The sequence below is a fragment of the Amblyomma americanum genome, chromosome 7 (assembly GCF_052857255.1).
Source record: "Amblyomma americanum isolate KBUSLIRL-KWMA chromosome 7, ASM5285725v1, whole genome shotgun sequence".
NCBI classification, from domain to species: Eukaryota; Metazoa; Arthropoda; class Arachnida; order Ixodida; family Ixodidae; genus Amblyomma; species Amblyomma americanum.
In genome coordinates this window covers 65,176,461-65,187,972 of record NC_135503.1, presented here as the reverse complement: position 1 = coordinate 65,187,972, position 11,512 = coordinate 65,176,461, and the positions used below count along the sequence as shown (strand labels likewise).

At 43.4% G+C, this 11,512-nt stretch overlaps 1 long non-coding RNA gene across 1 annotated transcript; it reads left to right on the top strand.

The window, feature by feature from the left end:
• Positions 1-1,568: 1,568 nt before the first annotated feature.
• LOC144097165 (uncharacterized) lies at positions 1,569-10,103 on the top strand. The gene is made up of 4 exons (XR_013306929.1): positions 1,569-1,712; positions 3,779-3,846; positions 6,004-6,085; positions 9,978-10,103. It is a non-coding gene; the product is annotated as an uncharacterized LOC144097165 (long non-coding RNA).
• The last annotated feature ends 1,409 nt before the right edge of the window (positions 10,104-11,512 follow it).

The following is an 11,512-nucleotide window of genomic DNA, read 5'->3' as shown; positions in this document are numbered from 1 at the left end:
AAAAACATTAGAAATTCGCCCAATTTGCTTCGTGCAAGCGGGCCCAGGAGTCCATGAAGTGTGCCGGAAACGCGATCAAACCGCAAGCGGAAGAAGGCTGAGAGGCACGTGAGAGTAGAGACCCCAGCAGGCGTTTGAGAGGCCCAACTGGGCAGTGGCCTGCAGACGGACCTGCCACTCCAGGCTTCTCATCCGCTAATGTCAATCAGCTTTCGACGACAAATGTGACTGCCGCTCAGGTTAAATCTAGTAATAATTTGTTTTCGTGGTTAATGAGATCTGGTGTATTTTTCTAGTTTCTATTATTTCACCGGAAAAAACAGCAAGAGGGAAATGAAGTGCCGAGGTGATGGTTAGCTTGTTTATCCGGAGGTCATATGAAGGTTGATTCTAAGCCGGTGGCACTTTTGCAGTTCTTGCTGTTTTTATTGGAGACCTGCTTGCCGCTTTTAGGAACCAGTTCAGCAAAGTGCGAAGCAAGCCACTTCGCTATGCACCACAGCCTCATTGGGCAGCCCAGTAACGAACGACACTAGGACTCTAATACTCCTCGGTGTTGGTTTTAGAATAGGGCTAAGATCTATAAAGGCCCAATTTGTGGTACCTAGCTTTCTCTTGTCTTCTAAGCGTGCACCCTTTTAGCTCCGTTCATGTGAGTTGCCAGTTTCTCACCCTTTCTATTCCTTATTGAAAGAAAGCATCGTCTCTTATTAAGTTTTATCGTGTTGTATTTTGCATGGCAAATTTGATCCTATTGTATTGTACTCACAAAGCGTGCACGGTTCTATTTTGCTCCTATCATGCCAAAGGTTTGGGTACTTATTTTGCTTGTAATCATTCGACCGGGTAGTTTTACGTCCTTGCTACAGCCTGCTGTCTTCCCACGCTTGCAAACTATCTCGCCATGTAATGCTTGAAAAAAAACGCGACACGGTAGTGGTACCAGCCTTGAGAATACAAAGATATGGCGCACACACAAACAAAAGCGTTGTTTCGCCGAACCTTTGGTTTACTTTGGTCTCTGGTGGTGTTAAAGAGTAGCTCTTTGGCCGAACGTAGAAATAGTCTGCCTCCATATTAACTTTGATGCACACAGTGCTCGAACGGCATGTATTCAACATAATTTACATGACATGACGAATGCGAATCTCAAGTTAATGAGAAACGAAGCTCGCTTACATTAAAATATTAGAAGAGACAAGGAGGCGGCAATCTTCCTAATACAGCTAAAACAGCGCTCGCTTAGGAGCCGAAGGGTAAAGGTAGGACACACCTGGAGAGGGGAAATAGCATACCATCTTCTTGTTTACATCTGACACGTGCGGGCCACGAGACGTGATTCCCCTTGTAATAAATGCGTGCAATGTGGCAATGTGCGCGTATTTCTTGCTGGTATTTCGTACCGGTTGTCTGACTAGCAGCGTCACCTCCTGACTTGTGGTGGGGTTGCCATTCTGTTTTCTGCTTTCGGTCTGTGGTGCAAAGTAAGCGCGAAAGGGTTTTACGGGGGATACAATCTTTTCTTTCTTTTTCATGCATATAAACGCTGACGGGGGGCTCGACCGGACAGTGGGTGCGCCACCTGAACATCCGGCGCATAAAATAAAAACACGCCGAATCTTTCCTTGACTCAGTAGAGTCCCGCTGTGTCACAAAACACACTGCAATGAAGAGCTCAGCAGTCCTACTGGCCATGCTTCTCCTATCAGCAGGTAAGTTGCAAGCTATTAATCACTCTTGGAATCAAAATAGTTTCGGGGGCTTTATTTTTTTCAGGGAATGGACCCCGTCTGAATAACAGTTCAAGGTTACTGTACCGGTCTATGGACAAGCTCAGCAGCTAATAGGGAGAGTAGCGTGTCTTCTTTATGAGTTGAAGTTTTCGTTGAATTGTGCACCTTACAAAAACAGAAGCGCAGGAAAATGAGGAACTTTTAGTCGGAAATCGTGGGTGCCATTGACTTGCTGCCGCAGGTTAATTTTTTTGTTTGCATAGGCCAGGTGAACATGTTTGCACAGGTGAGGCTGACAGGGGCGCTGGAGATTTGGCTGCTGCTGCAAGCGTTTTGAGAAGTGCAGAGCCTCAAATGAATAGTAATTAGAAGTGGCCACCGTATTAGGTAAAGCAGTTTCGTGGATGAAAAGAAAGTCCAAATGAGAGCATTCTAGCGCCGAAAACGAATAATACGAAGGAAATTGGTGCCGCGATCTTTTCTAAGAATGTAGATGCCTTCGCTGTTACGGGACTTTATTCATTGCGTAGCTCAAGTAAGCAGCTTTCTCTTGTCTTTAAATGGTGTCGCGTTATTCGTATTCAGGGTAATTAGGAACTGACAAAGCACTATTTTAGTGGAGGCAGCTAGAAGCAGTCGAAGCGCTGCTAAATGGTGCAAGTGGAGGGCGCCGAGACACGTGCCACTTTTAACCACCAGGGTAGTGCGTATCCCTTTTGGAGATGCACCGATTAAATTCACGTGCGTTGGTCTTCTAATCGCGAAGGGCTTAACACGGTGCTAGACACGCTAACAGCTGCTGGAGAGAGCACAGTAACCAATTTGCTGTATTGGCGTTTTCCCAGATTTTTGTGTTGAAAAAATTCTGCAGCAGAGATGAAAGAATTCCAAAGAAGCTGTTATTGTTTTTTGCCGCTTCCGCCAAATAACAACAAGGATTCAATTTTCTTTTCATGAATGCATAACAACAAACCAGTTACTTTCTTTTAGCATTTGTTGCTATTCTTTACCTGATATGCGCCACCTCGCTGGCTCAGTGCTTATGGCATTCAGATACTGAGCCGGAGATACTGGGTTGAATCTCAGTAACCTAAAAAGGAAACGCAAAAGGAACCTGAGTGCTGAGCGATGACAGCGCGTTTTAACGAACCCCAAGCGCTCTAAGTTAATCCGAACTTCTTCCAGTGCGGCGTTCTTTCTTAGTCCATGTGTCGATCCCGGACGTTAAAGATCTTAGTTTACAATCTGAAACTTTTTTGCAGGATCGCAGATTTAGCTATACTCTGGCACAAAATCTGAAAGATAAATGTTGATAAATGTTTCGTAGCCTACGGGAATAAACTAGGGTGAAATGTTTTAAGCTGCAATTCCTTCGACTGGAACAAACTGCGGTGTTTTCACGTTACTTAGTGCCAAGTGCGCGCCATTATACAAATATGCACGTGTCGCTAATATGAAGAATCAGACAGCGATAGTAGCCACATATCAGTATGAGAGAACTGTCATTGATTCGCAGCGATTGGCCTTGTTATTCCAAATAGCCTGCAACATGTAATCTATTCCTTGCCGCCATAAGGGAAAATAATAAGGCCACAGGTAGAACTATTACACAGTGCTTGAAGAAAAATACTGATTTTAAGTTAACTCCACTCGATTTTATAATGAGAATTTTGCGCAGCTAATGATGTACATTTTAAATGTAAAAAACAGTGACAATCAATTTCATGTTATATATTCTGCTTTTATGATTTATTAAAATGTGATATAAAGAAGTGACATTGGGACTAAGTCCATAATGTGTCTTAAACACGGAAAAAAAGCGTTCTCTTATGCGTTGATTCTTTTTTGAATACTTTGCCTGCTTTCCTTCCGAGGTTAAAGCGAGATAAAAACGACAAAAACTGCAAAAGTAAGGGATTAAGTGAAAGCTTGATCGCTTGTAAAAAATGGAAACGTTTAAAACCAGCTCCTGAACACATCTCCGATAATTTGGAAGAGTCATCCTGTGCAGCTTGTTTTTTAATCTGGACTTAAACCTGTCGCAGCGATGGTGGCAGAGGCGCAGCGCTTTACTGGACCAATTTCTGGACTTGGTGGTGGCCGCAGGTGTGGTGTAAGTATATTATTAACCTGCATATATTGGACCGCAAAGACCAGCCAAGAATCAACCTACGGCATGTTCGAAAATCAGAAAAAATGTCACCTTTCACAAAGTAAAGATCAGAGGGGCAGTTCTTTGCTGCGGCATCCTTATTTCAGTCGATGTAAAAAGGCCCCAGCTCGTTGCGTCGGAAGGTGAACATTGCCCTTTCAGGTGCATTGTACACAGTTGTTTATACAGCTAACTTCCTTTCTTTGCCTGTTCTCTGTTCTTTCAGGCAAGATCTATGCATCTCAGAAGGTGGGGTTATGAAAAAAATAAAAGAACAACAATGATAGTGTGTGAAAAGTGTGGGCAAAGTGTGAAATACTGAAAATGAAATCTATATATGCTGGGCCTTGCCGGAAATTGTGTTTGAAAGAGGGTGAAATCCAAGATAGTGGTCATTAAGAATAAGAAAGAAGTTCTAAAAATGCTAAAAATGCAATAGCTGCTAGCACTGGCCCACCCTCGGGTTCGCAGCCGCCGCTATTACCACCAGTTTTTCAGCAAGCGTATTGAACATAATATTACGTGTCTCTGTGTGTAAGCAGCACCAATAGAAAAGAGGACATGCTACCATAATTTAACTATAGGTTGTGTCACAGGTTTAGAGCGAATCGGTCAGGATAATGTACCGACATTGATTTCTTAAGAAGTACTATGCCTTATAATCAGTAAAATATTTTAGTAACATATTTACGGAGAAGGTACCACACACACAAAAAAAAGTTACACAACAAAGTACTTTGTGAGGAAATACATGCCGCAATATAAAGACATATAAACAAAGAAGCGCAGTACGGACTGCCTGTTAGTATATATTTTTATTCACAGAACCGAATATATTAACTCTCACAACACCGGAGATTAGTTAAGACTGAAAAGCGCAGTTTTCGCTTTGTTCATCACAGGGTTTCTTGAGAGAAATAAAACATATTTGTCATTTCAACCTAACTGCAGAAATTCTAGCTGTCTTTGTTCTTGTGTGAACTGAGGCACCTCTTACACATTGGAACTGTTATGTAGGTGCTCTCAGCGGCTTTTCAAGTTTCTGGCGAGAAGTGATTACATCTCTCGACTATGCACAAAGGATGCTCCTTCTTGCGACAGTCATAGAGGGGACCGGTTTCGTCGTTTAAGCGTTTCGATTGTTATTATCGATTACTGAGAAGTAAGAGATTCATTATACAGTAGTAAATTACGCATTATCATTTAGAAAAATGGCTGTTATTTTTTCTTTCTGGGACACGGATGTTCACAATTTGTTCTGGAAGACCATTCTACTGAATGATATCCCGCGGAAAGCGGATGAAATAGATGCAAAGATTCGAACAGAAAATAGGACTTATTTGTCATTTCAACTTAAACGCAGAAATTCTAGCGGAATTTGTTCTTGTCTGAACTGAGGCTTCTCTTCCACATTGGAGCTGTGATGTCTGTGCTATCGGCGGCTTTCCACGTTTCTGGCAGGAAGTGATTACATCTCTCAATAATATGCATAAAAGATGCTCCTTCTTGCGACAGTCATAGAGGGGAGCGAATTCGTGGTTTCAGCTGGCAAAGGACAAACTAACGGGTGATCAGCAGCTCTTTGCATTCAAACACGGGACGAGTTACACAAGTCGGTCCTCGATTTATTGTCGCGTGGAATATCTGAGGTGTAATTTCAACGTGTTCTTTTGCAGCCGCACTATTAGGCTGTAGTCTAAGGTGTAGGCTGCTAAAGGTTGCAGGATGACTTTATATACATGCATTAGCAGATTAAACAGTGACACTTAATTTTTTTTCCAATATGCCGTCAGAACGAATTGGCATTATTTTTTCGCGTATGTGAACTGAATTAGTAACGACCAATATACCTCTTCGGAATACATTGGCCTTAGTTTTTTTCAGGCGAATGGCATTCGTTAACACAGGGAATAAGGTGACGGTCTTAACAAACGGGTATCAGTCACATCATCGACATCATGGAATTACTTAAATAGAAAGCCTGACTTCGGACACCTTGCTGGCTCGCAGAAAGTTGTGCGCCGAAACGGCGGGTTCTATTGTTCAAGCATAAAAAGAAAAGGAATGCGCGGTAGAACATTAAACTATTTTTTCTTTTTTTTCTCATCTCTTTTGCAGAGGGAAGTCTGCAACCCAGGACAATGGTGCGCCCAGTTGCCAGTGAAGTGCAGCATAGGTTCTTGCCCACGGATATTCGAATGTAAGTTTGAAGCTGAAACAACATAAAACCAATATTTTCTAGAATTCGTACCGTACAAGTTTATCGCTGTGCTTATCTCATTTAGCGACGAAGTTTTCAAAAATATCTTTAATTGCTAGTCTGCGACGTGAGTGGGTACTAAAAGCATAGTAAATCAAACTTTGTATGCGAGATGCTCGGCTTTAGATTACAAGTTAATTAATTTATTAGTGTTCTCTCACAGGCTTCAGGGGTCGGATCGCATTGTGAGAGGGAGATTACGTGTATAGGCAGAATGCTTGGAGCATGAGTAAAATGAGTTAAAATGCTTATTGATTGTTATTATTGATTACTGAGAAGTAAGAAATTCAATATATAGTAGTAAATTAGGCATTGTCATTTAGAACAATGGCTGTTATTTTTGCTGTAAAATTAGTTGGAACTCAGATGTTCGCAATTTGTTCTGGAAGACCATTCTAGTGAATGATATTCCGCGGCAAAGCGGATGAAATACATGCAAAGATTCGCCGAGAAACACGCACGTAGCTTGGATGATTCTTCAAGCGGCCTGACGTACAATAAGACTTGGCAAGAAGCACCGTTGAATTATTGGCAGCGTAGACTAACCAATAGGCAAATTGTGGCGATTAATCTCCGTGGTGGCAATATAGAAGGCTAGCGCGAGGATTTAATGTTTGTTACGCGCAATTGACGGCTGTAATTGCCAGTGATGAAACATGCAGCACGAATTTTAACCAATACAAGAACGTTAAATAAGCCTGAAGAGGTCACGAAACGGCTGATTTGTACTCGAGCTGTCGACGAGCAAATATTTGAAAGGTGAGCTTGCAGGAATTGGTGGTGGTTCCACTGTGACTGCAGTTCAGATACCGGAATGTGCGTGAGGCCTTGGATGTTACTTTCTGTAAATTCGTGGACCAGCTGAGGTTACTCGAAAAATGAACACCGACCATTTTCATGAACACACGATCGACACAAAGATACTAGGCAAGTAAATGAAAGAGAGTTTTTTCTGCCGAAGAATTAATTTCCATAGTTTTAACGCGAGAGCGTTACTGTTCCCAGATAAGAAAAGAACTGTCAAGCGTAAGCGTCGGTGTTGGCTTCTGCGTTGGCGAGCGATCGAAGCCTCGCAGCCGGAGCGGCCGTTTGCTCCGGCCGCTCCGACAACCTAGGTGAGCCACCTAGGTCAGGTGACCTTGTGGCGTCATCAAAACCTGCCACCGGATCGTGAGAAAAAACTACCCTGGCCGGTGGCAATTAAATTAATTACTGGCCTCCACACGTTGCTCGGGAAGAGCAACCTCCTGGGTCGCACAAACCGCACTTGTGGCAGCACCTGCCATCGCAGGGCGGTGGCGTATCGCTTAACCGCTGCACCACTGCTCCAGGAGTTGTGTCAGGACTCCCATGAATCTATTGATTGTAAAGTCGAGAATTACCAGCTCCGAATACATGGGCATTAACTCGTTAACGCTATCGCGTTAATTATTTATTACGCTTATGCGTCGCAAGCGATTGCAGGAAGGTAGTGGGAATAGAATTTCAAGTTGCCTTTACGAATAGCAATGAAATGTTCTTTATGCACGTTTCTGTGCATTCGCCTCGAAGCCGGAGTGCCAAGGCGTTTGACAACTTTGAAAAGTTTTTCTTTTTTAATGCACACAACATGCCGTTATACCATGGTGTAGATGCATTCATACAAAAAGAAAGCGAATATATGTGAAAGAGTAAGAAGTTCATCATTGTCACAGCTTGACGTAGAGGCCGGCGGCGAGCACAGGCGAGCGCAGGTGAGCACAACACAAAAGCAGGCAGGTCCGCCAGCTTCAGCGTCGTCGTAGGCGTCCGGCGATCGTGCTTCGTCTTTCTCTTCGCTACACTACCTCCCCCTATACAGAAGCATCGTCCTGATGATAACCCGATGCTACAATATGTCTGAGCTAAAGCTAGTTGCCATTGACCGAACGCTGAGAAAACGTCGGATGGTTTGTGGCGCCGAAACTCTGCATGCTGCTACTAATGGCGATGTAGTCATGCGTTTACAATCAAATATGCATCTATGAGTAAGTGAACGTGTGCATGAAGGTACGGAAACCATAAAATTAAGATGCGTATGAGCATTAAATTCATCAGAAAAAGACATAGGGTCATCATTGTCTGGAACTGACGCGAAGACAATGTGTGGGGTATTGTTTCATCAGGTACACTCTTCAACTATAGTGGGACTAAATAAAATTGAGAGTTAATGAAACGAAATTAATACCATAACGCGTTCGATACCGTAGCCTAGTCCAATGAGTCTCGGGATAGTTAATCATCAAGAACGTAAACGCCTACTTTTTGGAAAGCTAGTATTGTCGCGAGCTTATCATACCAGTTGGTTTGGTTTATGGTTTATGGGGGTTTAACGTCCCAAAGCGACTCAGGCTATGAGAGACGCCTTAGTGAAGGGCTCCGGAAATTTCGACCATCTGGGGTTCTTTAACCTGCACTGACATCGCACAGTACACAGGCCTCTAGAATTTCGCTTCCATCGAAATTCGACCGCCGCTGCCGGGATCGAACCCGCGTCTTTCGGGCCAGTAGCCGAGCGCCATAACCACTCAGCCACCGTGGCGGCTCATACCAGTTGGAGACGAATGTTTCAGGACTGTTTGGTGGTCTGTAAGAGAAGTCAAAATAATGTTTGCATGGTGGCGAGGAGATGAAAACCCGAAAACTTTCTAAAGAGGGGTAATATCTACGGGCACAGCATTTTTTCCCGCAATCAAAACCCAACCTTCTCTTCTGTCGCTCCTATCATTTTGGTCGATGGTGAAGTTATTCAGATCAGGCAAGGGCGGACATCGTCACTCCTAATTTCTTGGTTTAGCCATGTTTTGGATAGTACTAAATTGTCACATCCACAGCTAACCAGATAAGAGCAAACCTCGATCCGTTTTGGAAAAACGCGTTGTATCTTAGCGCAGGTAAAAAAGTTGTGCTCGCGCAGTGTAATTAAAATTATTATAATTATTTATTATTCGTAGATACCGCAATCACCACACGGTGATTTTAGCAGGGTGGTACAATCCTGATTTAAAACAATGGCGCGCACAAAAAAAATGCAGTGAGCACTGGTCATACAATAAAAAGCTGAGTATGAGGGCTCAATTTCTTTCCGATAGCACGTGCTTTCGAGTTACTTCTTACCTACTCTGATGATAGTGTTAAGGAGTCAGTAGTACTATCGTACGCCTAATTGCTGTCATATATTCTTTTCTTACCGACGAGGACCTTGACGAAATAAGAAATGTTCGCGCGCAGCAAACTCTGATCCTTTGAGCTTGAAACCGCAGTAGCAGACCCAGTCCACGACGAAGCGCGATTATCTTTTAGGCCTTAAATATCAACTTCAAAAGTGCCGAGTCTAGAAGAAAATCGATTGAGTTTAATATCCACGGACGCCTACCGCATTCACATCTCCTTCAAGTCACTTCGAATGATACCTTCTGGATATTCCATAATGTTTCCTGCACTTCAGTCAGCACGTCTTCAGATTTGGTTCCGGGGTTAGTTTCCTCGTCCCCTGAAACAACTTGAAGTAGGCTACTTACAGAACGTCGTGCAGTTTGAGCACATGTTTATAGGGCAAATAACCATTCTCCCGGGCACGAGACCACGAACAGGCAGCTATTCCTGCTTTTTAAAGAAGTTCAATGATCGGTGTCGCTGACCTGCAACAGTACGAACGATAAGTGCCGCATTGGCAATGCGGCGTCGTGCCCCTGGAAGCAGTCACGGGTAGTAGCATACATTCGGCGCGGCCGGCGTTGATAGTGTTATTACTGGCGGTGAATGATCCCGGCTGCCAGCCGGAGAACTGGTTATCATCCGTGGGGTCCTGCAGGTAGAGATCCTGCGTCCAGTCCCAGGGGCTGATCCGCGTTTTGAAGAGGGCAGGTGAAGACCGTGTCCGATGTCGACGAGGGGGCGATAAGATAAGGAGCAGGACAAGCTGGAACAGCACACAAGGTAAGCGCTCTATGGCACAGTAGCGCTGTGCCCTCTTAGAAGCAATCATATTCTTCACTGAAACTTAAACAATGTTCCTCAAGTGTTTGCAGCAAAAAAGCGAGAATTTGGAGAAGTGTTAAGGGGTGCTCATGCAATAACTGCTCAAATCTTAGAAGGCTGGCACAACAAGAAGGAAGCCTTTAATTTTTGACGTCTTCAGACGTATTGACTCTTTATTGCACCGGCGCCTGTATGACGCAGGGTAGCGCAATGTCACTATACGCATGATTGTTCGTTATTATTCACATTATTTTGTGTAAAAAAAAACCCTAACGGCATTTCACAGAGACAGAGACTTTAGAGAAGTAGTCAATAACCGTAATACTTATTAATAATAAAAACAAAGCATTATTTTACGCAGACTTAGAAAGAACACATCATAGCTATAATTACAGAACACCTAAACCAAAGGACAAGCAGAAACCATGATTCCAAATAACCACAGGAAACTGATCGAACAAATCGACTGTCGCAGCGTAACCTAACAGCGACTATAAATTTATGCTATACCTCGTTTCTGACATTGTTATTTTTTTTTCAGGCGTATAAAAGTACACAGCAAGCACGAAAAGAATGTCTTTCTTTCTGCCTCTTCGATGGATATTCTTATCTTTGCAGTGAAAATAAAAGACGCACTTGCAGTGATCGGCTCAATAATCAAGGATTTATATATCTGTACGCGTCCATTTGTTTTATATTTAGAGATTTTGTTCTTGTTTTGTAGCGATATAGCTAGATTATGGTAGCACTTCGAGCCTTAGCGTAGCGGCGCAGCGGCGGTGGCGCCGCCACCCTGTGGCTGCGCCGCCACACTGTCACGTGGCTGGTCACGTGGTGCGGAGCAGCTACCGGCGTCGCGGCACCGTGGATGATCACGTGGTTGATCACGTGACCAAGTTCCACTCGGCTAGCTGAAGCTATCGTTTCCTTCCAGGCTTAACCAAAGCTAAACAACCACCATTTTTTGTACTTTCTTAGCAAGATTCATGCTCATATTTTCCCCATGTACTCAACGCGGGTTCTCACTCCCAAATATGTGCGCAAAATGGGCCTACACTAGCTTCGGCTATTGCCCAACATTTGCGTGCAGTTCTGTGTACTTACACTGAAATAAAATGAGATGAATAAATTTCTGTGTAAAAAATACCGCATAAAAATGACCACTTTATTGGGTACACATGTTCTCTATGAACTAAAATAAAATAAAGCGGAGCGCCCTATTGCTATAAATTAGCTTTAAAGCCTTTTTGAGTACAGCTTCGAGCATATTTCCCGTTCACTGAATTCTTCCTCTACCCTCCTGCAGGACATTGGTTTTGCTCACTCGCAAACTGAAAATTACTCCATTCTCTTTGCTGTAAAAGTAAG